At 34.4% G+C, this 17,938-nt stretch overlaps 1 protein-coding gene and 1 long non-coding RNA gene across 3 annotated transcripts in view; one reads left to right on the top strand and one right to left on the bottom strand.

Annotated features, from left to right (window-relative positions):
• The window catches only part of LOC143198617 (uncharacterized), a 67,449-nt gene that overhangs the window by 20,437 nt on the left and 29,074 nt on the right, over positions 1-17,938 (top strand). The window lies entirely within an intron of this gene.
• Positions 4,815-5,559, bottom strand: LOC143198621 (uncharacterized). Its single transcript, XR_013006256.1, has 2 exons — positions 5,342-5,559; positions 4,815-5,040 (listed from the first exon to the last, which is right to left on the bottom strand). It is a non-coding gene; the product is annotated as an uncharacterized LOC143198621 (long non-coding RNA).

Raw genomic sequence — 17,938 nt, 5'->3', positions numbered from 1 at the left:
ACCAAATTTGAAGTATATCGATTCAGTAGAAGATTAAAAACGCTTTTAAAATTTCGGGTAAAATTACACGAAGTCTCTTTATACTTCAATCTGCTATATCTATTCCATTTTTAAAATAGGCCTTCATTAAAAATATAAACTGCTAAAATAGTAGCAATTTAATTCGTGTTAGTATATGTTTAGATGCAAAAGTCCTTATCATTTAATTCAGCGATTCGTTATTATTTTGGGTTTTTAAACCTAAACATCAAACAAATAAAATATCAGACGTATATAAACTCGTAAATAATTTAAATTTTGATACATCCCTCTAAGGGCGTATTCTTAAAGGGTTAAAATGGCGAAATAATAAAAAATTGATTTTTTTATAATTTGATACCCCTTGATAAACATTTTTTAACTAAAAATGAAGAATTTTGGTTTGGTTTGGTTTGGTTTTCTGTGGTGTCGTACTAGTAACTTTATACTAGTACTTTTATAAAATCAAAAGTCGTGTCCAATATAGCATGTACTCAAAATGGTTTAATTGTTTCAAGATCAAGAAGTTGATGTTGAATGAAGTTGCTTCAAGAAGGATGATTAATGAAGTCACAAAACAAACAAATAAATCTGAAGAAATACCTACAACAATTAGTTATTACTAAAAATGACAACTAATCCATAGATATCGGAGTTCTAGAATCATAAATAGAGACACTGTTTAACTCGAGCTTTTTTAACATAACGAAATATATACAATTAAAGGTACTTTATTACTCCGAACTAAAAGTAACTAGAATATTCTTAAAATAGAGCATGAACAAAGCAAAAAGCGAAATTTTATGTAAATATTATCTGTAATCGGTATATTTTTAATACAATTCGAAGCTTCGGTAAAAACGATAGTCAAGTACCGGCACTCAATAAACCGGGAAAATAGCCAGAAAAAAAAACAATTTCTAACGTACTTGACATAATTGTTCGCTTACATAACACGGAGATAAGGCTTGTTTCATGTTCATCCAGATACGGTAAACGAGCTACTCCTACCGCTTGCAATATTAATAGTTCTATAAATAAGCAATGATGCAGAAACCGTTGATTTATTTATTGGAAAAGAGGCACATTTAATAATGCAGCTGTATGCATTCGAGGCCGTAAATATATTCACATAAAAAACGTCTTCTAGTTAACATGAATCAGCAGTTAATTAGTTACTTCGTGTGAAAATAATTTTCAATTACTTTAAATTTATATTTTATCTCGCTATTCAATTTTGATCTAGTACAGATTTGTATTGATTTTTGTCTGTTAAAAGATTGGAATACCACTTTGGGCATTGATTTTTTAACAACCTTTTAGTCTAATTGTTAATGAAAATGGTTTTTTTCCATAATGGTTTTTTCAGCCCATGTGTGAGAGCTTGAATTGTCGTGGTGAAAAATAATCGCTTCGTTGTCTCTTTTTTCGTATTTCATGAAGCATTTCTGGTAAACAAATGGTTTTATACCATTCAGAATTCACCGTTCTACGTTGGTCTAACGACACGGTAACCACATGTCGGGTTATTTCCAAGAAATAAGTGATCATTTGCCTCGAAGTGCTTTGTCGTACTTTGTTTCTTTGGTCAAATTGACACGACCATCTTTTTGAACTTCTTCTTCTGTTTGAATGTTGGTTATAACCTCCAAACTTAAAATTGGAAACGCCAAATGCAACCTAACAACACTTAAAACTTCCAAGACTCAAAATGTTGCTATTTATAATAACCCTCTTATAAATAAAAGTGTGGATTCTGAATATGTATATCAAAACTGGAATTCATTGTCTTCTATTTATTCAAAAGATTCTGATTTTTTTTTCGGAAAACTGTTATGTATTTCATGTTTTTCTTTTTTCGCGTTCTATTTTTTAAATTATTTTCCATCGCTAATTGATAGATAATTCCTAAAAAGGACTTTATTATTATTAAGTCTTGATAGTTTTTCAACAGACTGGCGCCTTCATTATTTGTTATCTTCGTACCCATGTTATGGTAAATAACATATAAGCTTGCCGTGCGATTTTATTTTAATTGGTATTAGTTGGGCAATAAAGGTAATACCACCACCAAAGCCTCTTAATCTCGAAATAATCGGTAGTCCTGCGGTCGCCTGTCGCCTCTACTTGCACATCAACCGCATTCGGTGGTATCTCGCCGAAATAATCCTAGTAACAATGGATGATGTACGAAAACACCTTTTCGATAATGCATTTCTACGTCGAAGTTTCCGCTGCACATTCGCCGTGTGATATTTATCGCGGCAAATACGCTAATTGTTTTATTTTCGTACCACTCGCGACCTTGGATTAGAAAAATGCGGACTATGAAATTTCCACGAGTATTTTCTCGGGTGAAAGGCGTGACCAAGAGATGGCGCCGAAAAAATAATCGAAAGCGACTCATAGTCGGACGGTTAGAATGGTTTGGCCTATTTATAAAAGTGACCCCGGACCAGGATCTTGGAGGACGTATGTTTTTCGACGTACCGTATGGTTAGAATGCACCGGCCCGCATAGGATACGCTTTTGTTGCACTCTAAACATTCTGGGATTAGAAATGACGTTAACGAATCACACCCGATCTAAGGAAATCAAAGTTTCGGAAAAAACATACGATTTATTTATGAAATTATTAACCTAATGTTGAATTGCTTGGTATAATTGAATAAATAATAACGTTGACAACACGAAGCTGATGTCAATTGGTTTTTGCATATTCCTCACTGACTTGAAATAAAATTAACTGCATCTTAAATACGTGTATTATAATTATTCTTACAGTTACAGTATATTATATATAGTCTTCAAACTAACAGTGAACTTCGTCATCATGACGTGGTCGAATATATTGCCTATCGCAAATTGTAAATTCGTTTTAAACGTCGTCTGATACGTTCGAGCAATTTTACAAACTTATCTCTCCAACATCTTGAACACCCAACGTTAGCAAAACAAATTTCTTATCGCTATGTAACCAACGAAGAACTACACGATAACCTCAAAATCAAATGGATTTACGAAATTATCCAAAAGTAGTTAAAATATGAAATAAGGTCTGAACCACAGCCAATGTAGAAGCAATGCAGCTACAGAGAAGGCGTAAGATATCAGAACATGTATCGGGTGTATTAAGTAGTCAGTACTGAGCTATTTATCCCGCACTGGCCTTACTTGTGCGTTAATGCAAGTACAACAGATCAATAGTAATAATTAATTTTATAAATTAAGATTGCACTTGATGTCCAAGGATGTCCTATCTAAGATGTAATATAAATATATTATTAAGTGATAAGTATTATAAAAATATTTAGAAATATATTTTCTGCGAAGTAATCATAATTTTTTGTCTTTTGTTTAAGTGTTTAAATCGTATTATATTAATTAAGGATAAAGAAGTTGAAGCTCCACATACTCTGAAAATATTGATATTCATAATAATTGTTAATAATTAAAACAATTGTCAATCTTTATATAGGAAAATAATAATTTTTATGAATTTCTAGCTATAATATAATAATCGAATGGTTCTGGAACGATGTCTGAAGTGAGTAATCTAAACGTTCCTTTGGTCCATGTTATATCGATTCTTCTTAAAAGTATTTATTTGAGTTGAGCTTGATTTTACGTACACAGACTCGCCATAATTCGTAATTTTACTTTCATCCCAGGTATCGTTGATGGATTTTCGTCATATACATTTTCAATAGTATCACACGCGCTGTATCAATTCGAAAAATTCCGATTTTGATTGCCACTATTTTGTTTGTGCTTCTTGAGTTTCAAAGTTCAACAAGCCATGTGTCAATAGTTGAGATAAAGAGCCGCAGTTCTCCTTGAACCGAAATCGTTGATTTTTTTAATGTCAACAAAATGGAAAGAGATAAAGAGCGCGGGTAATTGAAAGGATCATGAAAATAATCGCCGGAAAAATGAAAAGTGGCAAGGGAAAAAACGACCAAAACAATCACCTGACCCACCTAAAGTTCACTCAACCCATCCGAATCGAACTTGTGACCTAGTCAGTCACGCGACCTTCATTGTTTCCCCCGGTAAACTCCCGCGGCACGCCACGCGGGGATGATCCACCCTGACGGTCGTTTCGAACCCATAAAAGTATCCAGAGTGGTTTCGATAAACATACCGAGCGGCACTGGGATAAACAACGGCGTTAAAATCGACTTTTATTGCTTAATCGTCGCCTACTTGTTAGAGCGAGGCGAATGGGGTGAATTAGCATTCGACGAAGATCTATTTATAGCCGAGATGGGAACTGAAAATTATGCAGGTCTCAGAATACGATAGAAACGTGTAAATAACGATTAGGAGAAGGTTTATCGCGGCGTTAAATGTGAATCTCTGCTAGATGCGAACTGTCAATAGACGGAGATTTATGGGATTGAAAAAGTAGGCCGAATAATTAGATTTTTTTAACCAGATATCGCCAAGTCACATGTTTATAATTTAGGTAAATAGCAATTTTTATGCATTTGTTAGAATGGCACTGGTGAAGTTAATTGGTTATATTACTAGAGATGACCTGTCAAGTTTCTCATCTTCATTTAACATTATTTTTACCGAAGTTCACAAATATGGTTTCAAATTTGTTTTATTAATTATATCTTACATTAGTTATGCATGGTACAATTTTAATTTACAAATTAATTAATAAGCAAGGCGAGTACGGGATTAATACATCAGTATGTATTTCCCAAATTACAATAAAACTAAACTACTTAAGCTAAAGTTAAAAATACACTTATACACTAAACAAGTTCGTGTGGTTTGATATGCTTCCTAATATCCTGCGTGTTGTCCAGTAGCTATACTACTTCCACGTGCTGTAATTTAGAAACCTTATATCAAGTTTTAAGACGTAATCTTGGATGACGTCGTATATCCATTTGATTTCGAGGTCATCCTGCAACTCTTCGTTGATTACGTATCGATAAGCACTGGTAAATAATCACAGAGCTTGCGTTCGATTACTAGTTGGTTTGGTGTTTTAATGCAACCCAATATCTGAAACCAACCAACAAGAAAAACAACTGTTAAAGCAATCTCTTCTTTCATTCTAAAAGTCTGTTTCATATTTATAACCTACCATCAAGATTGATACCGAGATATTTTGCTATAGTCTTCAATTAAAGTTACTAAAAAGTCGAACTAGATAACTGAAATTCACTGAACGTTAAAATAATGAGATCCTAACTGTTTTTATTCATACGATTTCATAATCGACACTATCCCACGCTTTGCCTTTCTAATATCCGAGTAAATATCACAGATTTATCTTAGTTTTGTTGATTTTTTCCGGCTTTACCTGCTGATAAGATGGTGTCACTGGCTTCTTTTGAATCCTCTTTAGATAAAAGCAGGCGACGAACAGAAAAGGTCGGTCATTAAGCTGCAAAATAGGGGGTTTGGTGTCCAAGGGCATGACTCTTAGCCATTAATGGTGTTAATATTATAAGTACTTTATCTTGGTCGTAAATTACGTCTTCATATCCACCGGTACCTCGGTTACTGAATGGGTGTTTTCCTGTAATAAAACATTCATGAAATTATCGTTTTTAAAGAAACAGCTGAAGCCGGTACGATGAAAGGTTTACCGAAAACTCCTTTCCGTTTACTTCCTGGATAACATCCTTGTAATACTTTGGTACTTCATTTTATCTCAATGACTCAGTTTTCGCGCCAACTGACAAATACATATGGCGCCAATAAATTAAATTAGATTAGATGAACTGTTGTACGTTATCAGCATTACATTCTCAAGTTATGCGAACAAATTTACCTTTAAAGTGCTATTCTAAAACGTAAAATAATATATTTTTTATCGGTGTGTTTACACAAGCAAATTTATAGAGGTTATCTCTCGTATTGAGTAGGATTCGCATACATGGCGCAGATGAATGAATGAGTGTGTACGTTTTACTATTATAGAAAATTGAATAAATTCGATTTCTTTTTGCCAGAAGAGAACGATGGGTTCGCACTTCAATATTTCCATACATTCTGATGAAGGTTTGGAATCCTCCGTCGTAATTATAATTTTTCCATAGTTTATTTTATTAATGCATGTCCGAACTTTTAATAAATCGGAAACATGTAAACAGCATAGATTCGATTAAACGCCGGTATCACGTGACGACGCGTGTAGCTGACGTAACTACGCAGACAATCGATAATTTCCATATAAAATGAATGAAATAAAATCGCGCCAATATGCCGCCGCTCCGAAAGGTCGCGATTTTATCGGCGCATTCCGCGCCCATTGTAGTTTTACCATGGACGTCTTAACGTTATAGGTTTAACGGGAAACCGCGTTCTAGCTAAATGCATTTCTAATATTCGATTGTCTGCTTGTGCGAGGGAGGATATGACTCACAACTAAACGAGACAAAATTATTGATGAACAAACCACTTTGAATAATATTCCCCCCTGTGCTTATAGACGACCGTATGTCGTCCCACCGTGTACGTAGTGAAATAACCGGTAATCATCAAAGCACAATATTTATACGTGCTTGCAGTTTCCCGCGAGTGCAAGCTGTTATCGCGAATTAAGACTTTAAATTAGTATCGAAATCGCAACATTGTTCTCCTCGACCTTTCCTATCGAGCGAAGATTTTTTTCCATGCTCTCGGTACTGTTTAATTGCTTGGTAACACCGAAAATATCGCCAGCATGTTCGCGTTGTATTTACGCACGCAACACGGACAGATAAAAAGCGAAACTGTATTAGCACGAACCAAAATTTTATCGGTAATCTAATTATATCGAGAAAACGTTCGGCTCGCACGCATATTCACGGACAGTACTACTAATTTCTGTTCATTCTGATAAAATGGCGAAGGAAAGATTTTTTTCGAGTTTTAACTGTCCAACAATACCGAAACTAATTTCGAAGGGGCTTTGACTGAAGACAAAAAAATAATGGAGGGGGATAAAGGGCTGGGGGTTAGTTTGGAGTCCTGTCACGTGCCTCTCGGAAGACGAGGGTGTCGCGCCACCACCGCAAAAAGCTAGTTATATAATGCAATGTGGCCTCCCTGAGATGAAACGTATGGCCGGGATATTTCTGCCATTTTTTCTGAAGTCGTCTGAATCAAACGACGACCGATGGTAGAGGCTCGGATGGGATCGAAAATAGCTGCATAAACAGTTGCAAGCGCTAATCCAGACAATATCTTACATCAAACAAAGTTTTACGATGTTGTTTGACAATAGTATGGGAAACAAAATCGTAAAGGTTAGAGTACAGAGCTCGATATTGCGCATTACCGCCGAGAACTGCGTTTCAGTGTAGAAAATTGTTTAATGTTTGTCTGAGAAAATGTGATTACCTTAAGGCGCCGATGTTAAACGATCGTCGGTCACCCAAAAGGGACCTCCAACTGTATGTGTGTTCCGTATTATCACAATTATTCATTGTTCGCTATCATTAAATCATTAATCAATGTCCATTGCGATGTTATACGTAGCGTTTGTCTATTGGCGGACAAAGAATGTATCAATTCACGTTAATTGCGATTTAAAATCATTCACAATTAACAAATATTCACACCAAAAAAACGATATCAATTAATTAGGATAGTTATAATTACATGATTTGACCAAAATCATTTTTAAATAGTAGAAAACTTTTTTTCCTGTGCATATATCCTCTTGACCTTCTAAATTTCTTTATTACTTTTTACAGTATTTTTTTTACCATTTTGATATCCCTGACCCTTTTTCAAGTTCAATATCTTCTCATTTCTTCTCATCACAATTCTAATTATAGTTATTATTTTAATATATATCGATTATTTTTTATCATTATTATCATTTATTGTACTAGCAACTGAAGTAGGTAATTTCAATTGCTACTTCAGTTTGAAATTGGCAAAAAGTAATTAATTTTAAGGAACAAACAGAAATTTCGTCCAGTTGGAAAGACGAAAACCACAATTGCTATCGCTTTATCAGTTGATTGAATCCGCATCTTATCTCGATCAAAGACCAATTAAAATTACGACACACGCAAGGAAAAATAAATCTCCACGAGCTCAATATCCTATCACAATGCGTAACCTACTTTACTTCTCTCCTCGTGTGTGTGTATATATATCTGAATATATATCTCGTAACCTCTCATTATATAACCTGATAAGAACAACGTAATGTCAACACTAGTAAATATACTGTTGATATATTTATTAAAGGATTATCGCATCAGATGCCCGAGGAAACCAGGAAGAATGTGTTATTAATCATCGACTCGTTAAATAAATGTTTTCAGATAATTACGGGCTTCAGTACGTTGAGCACACACAGTTTCAGTTTATTGACTGATAAGAAAAAATACATTGATACGATGGGTAAATATTTAACTTCATATAAATAACTTCCGCGGTAGTTTGTTTAAGGTCTTAAGAAATCCACACAAAATTCTACTTCTATTTATCATCAATCAGTAGACTATTTTTTCTCGATCAAGTAGTTTTATTTTATCAAGCATAGATAAATTGTTCAATTTGTTTGATCAGTAATTATAATAGCATGTTTTATTTTACTCCGAAATCCAGCAAGATAATTTTAATGAGGGAACTGTTGAATTATGGTTACGTATTCAAAGATTCTTCTTTATTTATTACGCCTATATATTTATTGTGAACAATCTGTACAAAAAATCGGCCCATTTTTTTAGTATCTTCATAGGAGGTGAAGCAAGATCTAAGCATAGTTGCCATAAGCTGCACACATCAATCATTCCATGACATTCAGCTGCTTTTTTCTTCGAAATTGAAGTAAAAAAGAAAACCTTCATCCAAAATGCGATTTACTCGGTAGAAATACGGATATTTTAAACATCCTGAAAGAAATTTTTTGTTCATACTTCCACGAAATCTATTTACTATATTGTGATTACATTATAACTTATTATTATTCATATAGATTTAAATAAAATTATCAGAAATTAAAAAACAATGAATATAAATTGTATTAACCGATCAGGGTAAGTTCAAGAAGAAATTGCCATGCTCTCATCTTCAGAAATTGGGAAATAAATGCGGAAACTGATTAAAGGTGCCGCCACAGATGTTACGTTGCGCCTTGAAGTTCGTCCTCTGCCAGTCGAAGTGTACATCAAAAAATCTGGGTTAAGAACGTAAATTCGTCGAGAGACAAACAATGCCGAACTAAATTTAGGTTCATTGCAATGGCGGTACACCTAGATCTCCGTACTCTCTCGGTATATTACAGTACGACACGACGAGACGTCGCGGATTTATCGCCGTTATTCGAAATACCAAATACCGATCGGAGGATTCATGTTCGACATTTAAAAATGATGGAAGGAACAGTGCAAATCGAATTTGCCAAAACTGAGCTTGGTTTTCAGTTGCCCAATAGAAATGGTTACAGACGTAAGCATGTACACAACTGAAAAGTGAAAGGGTAATATATTGTATCTCAAGGGTACAAGATTAAAATTAATAATATTCTTCAGCAATTTCAACAAATTATTAATCATGAACAAACTAAAAAGTTTTCATCAATTTTCGACAACCATATTATGATTTTATACTTTGTCAGTAATAATCAAATGAACCGCTAACATGAAATGTTCTGAACTGAACTGAATAACCGTCAGACGACCATATGGTGCTTGTTTGATTGAATTAATCAATGATTAAAAGGAATTGCAATTATCTTAATATGCAGTTGGTCAATTGTCACGATTCACACGCCCCCAATGGTCACAAACCCTATCAATGAACCATATACAGACAAATATTAATTAGAATAACAGGCGCAATACGTATCTGGCAATTAATTTAATAAATTCGTAACCACCGTAAAAGTACCACCGACTCCATTGCGCGACTCAAGGTCTCCATTGAGAACGAACGCTTAGAATGGCAAATGAATGGAATATTTTAAGCGATATTAACCAACGAACGGCAAAAAATCACTTTCCGTCCCGTAATAAAATGATGAGGAATTGAATATTCAGCGAGCTTCGAGCGTACCACCAAAGCGAGACAAAACCTGTGTGCAATAGCCTTTAAATTGTACATGGCGCCCAAGACACCGTATAGTCTCCGATATGATACTATCTAAAACGCTTCGAATAAATTTCGAAGCATAAATAAATAGAATAACTCAGCTACCCGAATTTCCATATTGGCCAGACAAGCGCGTCGGTGACGTCACGATATTTTGTTGTTAAAGGTCGTATTTACGATGAGACAGTCTGATAGAGTCGAGCAAAGACCGAACATAATAACCAAATATAGTCGTTCATTCAGAATTTTAAAATTTAGCTTTCAAAAAAATGCAACAGCACAATGGTTTTATTTTTATCTGGTATATCCACATAGCTAATACGTCTGTAATAACACATATATGTTCAATGTCTAATTATAACATTTCTCTAGTTAAATTAACAGTTTCCATTTAGTATTATAAAGTTATTCAGTGTAAATTTCAATATTCGTTAATCTTATTGTTTGGTTTGAATAAATTTGTTCTTGAATCCATCTCATATCTCAATTATCGATTTTGAGTTTAACTATTTGAAAGTGAAGATTTTGATGTCAATCTCAGTTTGAGGACCCAGTCTCTTAAGGACCAAAAAGATGCAAAAGGAATTGGAAAATTTGTGGTTCGAAAACCCATCTCAAACTCTCACAGAAGTTTCAGCGAGCTCAGCAGTTGATGAATCAACTGTTTCCAGGCGTTTATATGGAATAAGAAAGATCCAAAAATGACTACTGCACAAATTGACTGTGGTTTCATTGCTTACTAGGCGAAAAAAGAATTTTCGGTAATGCATTGTGACTGGTGGTCAAAATTAAATCCTCCCAAGGGCAAAAAGTCGTGGGCTAGTCCAGGAGTAATCTACATTGAAGAGAAATATTTATGGCCATAAAGTCTTGCTGCCCATATGGTGGGATTAGCAAGGTGTAGGGTGTTGCGAGCTGTTAAAACAGAATGAAGTTATTAGTACAGTTGCCTACCAACATCAATTGGACAAATTAGGCGACTTATATTGTAAAAAAAAAGGTTAGCCATTATCATACCCAAAGATGCAAGACTTGTGAAAGATACTTCGAAAGGGGAGTGATGTCGCAACCAACATACTGGCCAAATATAGTGCCTTCTGCTTGATTCAGCATAGTTTCGCTGGCACACTGTTTCGAAATACCGAAAAAGTGCGAAAATGTATGGATGATTGAATCGCTGTCAAACCAACATCATTCCTTCGACATAGTGTCGTGATATTGCCAGAAAGATTGGAAAAATTTATAGAAAATCGTGGAAAATATTTTGATTAATATATACGTTGTCATATAAATATGTAATAACTATATAAATATTATTTTAATAATTTATAATTTCACCTTGATCATTGCCAATAAAAAACAATATTACGATTTTTTATTATCTTGTTACTATGTTATATTAGAGAAAAATATTTTAAACAATTGTATCGTTTTTACCGATATTTTTTTTTCGTTTTTATATAGTTTTTTCTTCTGAATTTTAATAGGAATAATACCTAATATAGATAATTTGAAATTACTTTATTACTAATCGATGCTGTGCTTGTTATACAATAATTTGTAAAATATTATGAAAAATATTCAAAAGATTAATAAAGGTAAAGTAATAATAATAATGACTATATAAATATTATTCTTCAACTATTAATTTTTCTAATCTCACCTTGATCTATATTATTACTATGTTATATATTATTATAAATCTAATACAAGTTTTCCAGAACAAAGTCCTAAGAAGCATCGTAGGTGCACCCAGATATTACCGGACCATTTATTTACATCGAGATCTTCAGATACCGACTGTCAATCAAGAAATTAAAAGAATTGCAAAGAGACATGAGGAGAGACTTCACTCTCATGTTAATTTCGAAGTATTACAACTCTTGGACAACACCAAAACCGGACGCAGACTCAAAAGGACCAAACCATTTGAACTTGTGTAGTGTGTTGTAGTGTAGTGCAGTGAGGTGCATTAGAAAAAACTCAAAGTGTTAAAACAATTATTATTATGTTAGAGACTATGTAGGACTGATGAGTCCTATTAGATATATACCTAGATTTAAGCTATTATAAGGACAAATTGTAGGTTAGTCGGCAACGACTAGTAACAATGTATATAATTATAAAAAAAAAAAAAAAAAAAAAAAATATATTATTATATCTTATTGATTTTACTATATTAGAGAAAAAAATATTTAAGACAATTGTATCATTTTTACCAGTATTTTTTTTCGTCTCAATTTTTACAATTATTTTATTACCAATAGATACTGTACTTGTTATATAATAATTTCTGCTATATTATAGCACTTTACTTTATTATCAAGCGTATTTATTGTTAAACAATTTAATTGTTTTTCTTACTAAGTATTTTTTCGTAGTTTCATAACAGCCTGAGTTGTGTTGAACGCGAATTTGTAAGAATAGGAGTGTAAATATTTTCGCGGTATTAATGCATAATTGACTCGATATCGGTAACGTGTGTTTCCCAAACGCCTCTGGCGCCAGTTCGCTTTACGTTAACAACCATTACGTCGTGTTTTTTCTAATTATATTGAATATTATTAACGTACAACATGGGACTAAAATATATAATTTATTTGCATAGTTTACTAATTGTTATTCTGTACGAAATAAAAACGTCAGCGAAGTTATTGATGATTAGAATGATTCTCGAGCTGCATACTAATATTGGTACCGTTTTCTACGATTTTCCATGACTAATATATAGAATATGTCATAGGTGCAACCATATCGAACAAACATGCATCGAACAGCTTCGTCGAATATCCTTATTCCGTGTATTGTTTATACTTAAAATACCGACATTTTTGTATTTTGAAAAATTTCCACTTTTAACGCGAATTATTTGGACGTCGGCTAACGTTTTTTTTTTCACCGGCTACCATATCGAAAGTCAATGCCAAACCGCGAAATTAAATCATTCTTTTTTTTTTCTCCACTGTCTATTAATACAAATGCGCGTTGCAAATCACGCGAAAAAAATTTCACCCGATCTATTTTTACGGCCGTACTGACGGCGTCCGATTTTTTATTGTGTCTCGTAAATTTGCAATTTCTGCTTCGAAATAGCACCGAGTAAAAATAGCTGGCAATGACCTCGTTTCCCGCGCCTGGTGGTGGTCGAGCATAATATTCGCCTGATTTAGGACCGCTTTCTTTTATCGGTTACCTGAAATTATTGTCTGCTAGGTTAAATTACGAACGCCCAACTTCTGAAATATATTCTCAAATTTGGAAAAAATAAAAAGCAGAGTGGGTCAGACTCAAAATCAAAGAACTGTACTAATAAGAAGTTAATATTGAGCTAAGATCAAAGAGATTTATTTATTACTTAAATATAAAGCCTGTTTGGATTTATGGTGTGCAAATAAGTGACTGTGTCAAATTTTCAAACAAAACAATATATTGGCTAAATAACTAATTCATAGACCTGTTTGTATCTACAAAGTGCAACTACCAATATTCCCATCTCCTCATTCTATTTTTTCGGGAATAAAATGTAAAATAAGTTAACTAAAAAAATAAATACCTGAACATAAATTACAATGTAATGTAAGAGATTTTTGAAATACTAACTATATGGTGGACATCTGGTAAAACTGCTGCTGTAAAATTTAATGAAAAATGTCTTAACGATAAACCAATTATATAATCATAATTAATTTTTTTCTTTTTTCTTTACAGGTAAGCTACCAATCACCGCACTACTTATTTTGGGACGCGAACTAGACCGTAAGTGTTTTTGTTATTCATAAAGTTCCTGTTTTCCCGATATAAGAATAATAAATAAACCGGTATAAAAATCTGTTAAAATTAAGCCAAAACAGGATGCCTACTTTACCGCAGAGGAAGTGAAACCATACTTTTAATCTGCGAGAGGTTTTTATGAATGGACTAACGATAAACTCGGAAAATACCGAATGTTCGATCTGTTTTCTTACGAAAACTGATAAGTGGTGTTAAACTTTAATTAAAGACCTTTTTTTAACAATGTGTGGCGTTGATTTGGTGACCGCAGTCCGCTGTCTCTCTTTTCCCGCGACCACTAAGTTACTTCAAACAGATTTGGCCGCGAATATTCCTTATTTATCGGTAGAGTGGAACATCGAATACAATAGGAAACGTTAGTTCCTTGTATTTAGTCCATAACGACTCGGTCGATTTGCCGAATGTCTCGGGCCACCCACGTTTTCACGTGGGCAATAGAATGGACGCAGACATATTGTTTTGAATTTATTATTCCGTTAATAGATTTATACAAACAAGCGATGATTTATCGGCTGTTTCCTTTAATCCTATTGGCTTGGGCGAGAAAGTAATTGCGATTTGGTATTGTGAAATAAACCGTCCATATTGTGTCCTTCTTCGGTAGTTTCAATAAGCAGACTAAAGAAATGATGAGCTCTTTAAATGGTAATATTATAATTATCTCGTTTTGAGGAATAAGGTTACAGTGTGTTAGTCGGTCATCTTCTTGGCTTTTAATATTTATAGCTGTTGAATTACTTGATTTTAATGCAGTAAATAATAATCTGAACGCTGGAACGCCCTACTCTGAAAGCAAAGGCAAGAAAGGGTTATTCTATATACCAAATGAACTAGAGGTCAGACAGCGATAATAAACCGTGGGCAAACACTGACTGTGAAATCTGCAAACATGGAGATATTATAAAACAGTATTTCGGGATATAAATAACATTATTATAACATTATATTATTAACATTATATTTCTAAACATTATTAAGAATTTAACTAATTTATCTCACTGATATCTTGATCAATTGCATTGCTAACATCTTTGAATAAAAAAATCTCTGATATAGAGTTATTTCGTACAAAAAAGTTGCTAATTTTGATTGCCTTCAACATTTGGTTCTTCTTCGTTTATTGGTCTTTGAATAAAACATCTTTGACATATATTTATTTTCTACAACAACAGAAATACGCCCAAAATGACCTTTATTATTCACACCCTTACAATAAACCAAATCATCATCTGATATTTAATATTGATCGATGAGGAAGGAGCCAACAGCAATAGAGGCCACGAGAAAAACAATGGTAATAACAAAAACACCACCGACATGGATGGTAACTCCTTGGACTCCTTGGTCTCTTACGCAATCACCGGGAGCGATAGCAGCGTATGCTCTCACGGTTTCTGTCCCTTTCTTACTCATTCATACCGTCGTGGTCTGCGATCCGGTCTAGGTGGTTCGCGCGGCATTCTGACCTTCGCGAAATTCCAGGTCAACGGACTGCGTTCGCAATGAAGGCCACCGAGTAGAATATTCGGTTGGGAGGACCGGGCGATGTTCGGCACTTCTCTTGGGTTCGCTGCGGAATAGATCGAAACGTCCGAAAAACGATTTTAATGTTGTGTGACGCGCTCTTGTTCGACTAGTAGGAGTGTGCGCTTCACGTTGTTCTTGTCGCTTTATTTGGGTACTTTTATTCGGCGAGATACATCCAATTTATTTTTGACAAATTACTGACTGCTATCGCTGTTTATCTCCTTGCAAATTGTGAAATATCACAAATCGCTTGGCGGGTGTTTTGTTTAAAAACTTGCTTGTTTCAAGGTTGTTCCTCAACATATCTCCTTAGAAAATGGGCCAAACAAAAAATACTTCTTTGCCTCTGATTTTGACCGTTTTTATATATACCCCATAAAATTTCCCCTTCAGAATTCTGTGTCTTCTACCACCACATCTTTTGTATTGCGGTATGTATCGAAATAACACGTAGTTAAAACGTAAATCAACAAATATTAAACTATAATTCAAAATTATGATTTAATGAAAAACTGATGTAAAAAACTATGACGTTATCATGGTTCTATAAAACTCACTCTAAGAACAATTTCACAGTTCATCAGCTGTTTCACACTCAGTTTGACATCAGTATCAGGGAGTCTCGATGTACCTCACAGAATTCTATTAAAACAGTTTTCTGCTAATTATTCATTAATTAGTTTTATCAGACGAGAAAGGTAAATAAGAGAAGGAATTTAACATCTTACGGTATTACCCAAAAGAACGTTCAGCCGTGTAGTATTTCTAGTCCGCAACAGCATAGGTATGCAGGCGGAACTAAAACAAACAGAGCATATACAATAAAATATACACAAACAAAACAAATGCCGGGAATAAGTTTTATTAGACAAAATAAGAAATAAACAACATTTAAGAAACTGTTGTAAGAAAAACATTTTTGTTGGTGTTTTTTGATTAATTGTTTCCTGTTAACTTCATTCATAATGATTGTAAGACTAGGGACTCATTTCTCTAACGAATAAGTTATGTATATGGAAAAATATATTATACAAGGTTAAGTTTACTGTAAAGGCAATCTTCCTAATGAAACCAAATAATTGGTTGTTGTTTGTAAATTTATTATTGAATCGGTGAATCGAAATCATAATATTTTTAAAAATATCGATATTTCTTTGCGGAAGCCCTAATTTTCAAGGCATTCTTTTGAAAACCACGAAGAGAATTCCCAAAAACAGTTCGATATTCTAGTTCCAAAAACCCTAGATTTTAATATCGATCATATCACTTTAGTTTTTTTTGTTCATCAAAAAGAATTGTTAATGACAAAAGGAAAAATTCTCAACAAGTTCAATACTCTATTTAAAAAACATAGGTTTTATTATCGATTTGTTTTAAATGACAACAAAAATTGCTATAATATTGGTCAACAAATATATCGATATTTCTTTGCAACAGTTGTTGAAAATGTTTTAAAGGCTGGAAGAATTATCAAAAAAAATCGATACTATAATCCCATGGAGCAAAAATCTGAAATTCAATATTCGATATTATTATTTTTTTGAGAAAATATTGATCTATCGGCCAAAAGTATGGATATTTTTTCGCCATCTCTATTAAATATATCAATATTCAGCAATATTTAATTATGTTTTACAAATATGAAACCAACAAACTCAACTATCATTGTTTTGAAGCTTTTCATTCCGCATTCTTTGACCTGAACGACGATGCTAACCGCTTATGGCGCCACGCGATATTCCACGCAATCATCATACCAGTTCGGAATCAAGTCAACTCCCCGGTTTCGATATATACATTATTTAAATCACAATGGGAAACCGTCAGAATTCGTTCCTAATCGATACGTATCGACCCGTGCAACTGACAGGATCCAGTGGGCGTGGTGGACGCCAATTAAAATTCCAGACGATCGACATGTGTTCGCGCCACGTTGTTTTCCTACTCTCTGCGGCATCCGAGGTTCGTGTATTGTTTTTTTTTGTTCGTCTCCGTGCTCTTTACGCTCGCGAATTAAATCCTCCCGTCTAATCATCGCAGAGTTCGGTCGTTACGGGAATGCGACAACGTGAATCGTATTTTATCGACTTAACCTACCTCAACGCGGAACAACTGCAACATATCGCAAACAGACGACGGTTCTGGCGGAATAACTCCTCCCCTCACCTCCCCCCCCCCTCCCATTTCTCCGTTACCCTATTGCGGGCTCCGCGTGTTCCACCCGTTTATCTGCATCCCGTATTGTCGATTTCCAATTTCCCGCCAAACTCGTGGACTGCGGCAGACTAACCGTCGGCGACGGCCTGTCTACCGATAAGAGGGGTGAGAGATGTGGCACGTTGTTGTTGCCGGCGTAGATGACGTAGTTGGCGTCCGAAAAATTGTGCATTCGATTGTCTTGCGCCGGTAGCGAGATCGGGCTGCGTCCTCAATCGGAAACCATGCACATTCGCCTGCTAGACGGTGGGTAGCGTCAACGCCATCTTAACTTTCGGGCGTAAAAAAGACGGTCGATGCCGGGCAGTTTATATTAGGCGAGGTT

The sequence above is a fragment of the Rhynchophorus ferrugineus genome, unplaced genomic scaffold (assembly GCF_030347505.1).
Source record: "Rhynchophorus ferrugineus isolate W39M unplaced genomic scaffold, kcgeb_rfMv2 rfM6, whole genome shotgun sequence".
Classification (NCBI taxonomy): domain Eukaryota; kingdom Metazoa; phylum Arthropoda; class Insecta; order Coleoptera; family Curculionidae; genus Rhynchophorus; species Rhynchophorus ferrugineus.
This window is presented reverse-complemented; position numbering and strand designations above follow the sequence as displayed.